Genomic DNA, 1924 nt, shown 5'->3' with positions numbered 1-1924 from the left:
ATCTTCTGGGGGGACCCCGTTCTCCCCGCCAGCCCCTTTACACCACCTGCGTTAGGATTGGCTAAACGCCGCCGCACTGGCAAAGCCGCAGATCTTGCAGGCTGTCATGCCGGAGTGTGTCTGGTTGCTTTTATTTTGTGGTTCTACCACACCAGCCGGGGCTACCCAGGTCAAATAACCACAACGGGTTCCTAGGGCAGAGAGTGAAAGGGGTGCCCAGGGGTCTTCTGTGTTCACCCCCAAGGTCATTACCACTGGAGACGGCCTGCGCTCTCGGGGCGCCTTGGGCCCTGGTCGCTGCAGGGCACTGCCCCGTCTCTCTCACCGGCAGCAGCTTCCGCAGCTGATGTCATCTCTAAATGGGCACCAAGCACCTAGGCTGGACCCCAGTGCCCTCAGAATGCCAGAGCGACACAGCTCATGAGAGGCACCGAGGAGCCCCAGAGCTATGTTGTTTAGGCCCCTGTGTCTTACGGAGCCTTCTGGGAAAAGGTTAAACCTTGAATGGGGCAGGCGACATAAAGGAGCAGAACCGAGCTGAGTCACACGCCAGGCAGCAGAGACGGGTGGGGCCTGCGGCAAACCGAACTGCGTGCCTCATCTCAACCGGGCAGCTGCTAAGTAGCGCCATGTGAAACTTGGCACCCGGGATTGCCAGAGCTTCGGGACTTTTGGAAAGAAAACCCAGAAAAGTCAGATTTTTTGACATGAAGTTTTCCCGAGTTTCAAAATGCTGTTCGGGCTGGATTCAGCCCACAGGCCACGGGTTTGCAAGCCTTGCTTCAGTGAGACAAGTTTTTCCATCTTCCCAGCTCTCCACGCTCCAGCTTGGCTCCCTGGCTGTCCGCGGGGACGTGGACGTGGACTCGTGTCAAATGGGGCAGAGCCAGAAGCAACCCCCCTCCCCCACTGCCCTCGGATTCACCCTCCCCCAAATAGCCAGGGCGTCTCCCCCTGGATCAGGCTTCCCCGTGTGGGGCAAAGTCCCTCTCAAGGGGCTCCCTTCAGAGTGACTGCAGGGACACCGGCCTCTGGGCAAGCCTGAGCATGTCTGAGGCTCACTGGGACCCAAACTGTGGGGGCTTTTCCGGTTCTCAAGAGAAAGTCCAGACTTATCACCGTGACCTCCGAAGGCCCTCGGGGACAGACTGCTCCTGACCCATTCAGCCCACACTGTTCCCGACCCATTCAGCCCTGACTTTGTTCTTTAAATTGGTCCCTGCTGCCCCTCCCCCTTTTGTAAGATAAGGCAGACCTTCTCCAGGGCACCTTGCTGTCTTCCATCTCCGGACCTTTGTGTGTCAGTCCCTAGACTGTGCCTGAATCAGCCCTCCCACCGAGGCCCCCACCCAACACTCCTGTGTCTCTGGAGGTAGCTCGTCAGGACTTAGCTCAGAAGCCCCTTCTTCCAGGAAGCCCTCCTTGACCACCTCGACTAGTTTCTGCTGGAGTTCCCCTTAGCTCCTAATTCTCTTTCCTAAGAGAGGAGGGTGACTTTCCTCGGTGACGAGGACCATAACTCCCGTGTTTGCATGTGTAGGGACCTCTAGCACCCCTCACACTGCCAGAGGCCAAGCAAATGCATAAATATTCGCAATAGAACGAAAGGAAAGGGAGAGAGGGAGGAAGGAGGGTTCCTCCACTTTCTCTGCTTCCATCCCTCTGCCTCTTTCCTTTTGTGTCCATCTCTGGCACTGCTCTCCGTCCTCATCTCTAAAGTTCTCAAGTCTCTTTCTCTGACAGTCTCTCAGTGCCGCTGAGGAGGTTNCCCCCACCTCGGGATGTCACGGGTCTAGACTGCTCGCGCCAGATGTTCCCCCGCAGGGGGTCCTGAGTCTTTGCGCCGGGATGGGGGTAGGGGTGGAGAGGTCGCGCCACAGGCCCGGAGCGGCTGGCGGCGGGGCCCGGAGGCGGAGANCGCGCC

Source organism: Crocuta crocuta, unplaced genomic scaffold (genome assembly GCF_008692635.1).
Source record: "Crocuta crocuta isolate KB4526 unplaced genomic scaffold, BGI_CrCroc_1.0 scaffold124, whole genome shotgun sequence".
NCBI classification, from domain to species: domain Eukaryota; kingdom Metazoa; phylum Chordata; class Mammalia; order Carnivora; family Hyaenidae; genus Crocuta; species Crocuta crocuta.
The sequence above is the reverse complement of the archived record's forward strand: the minus strand, read 5'-3'. Positions refer to the sequence as shown.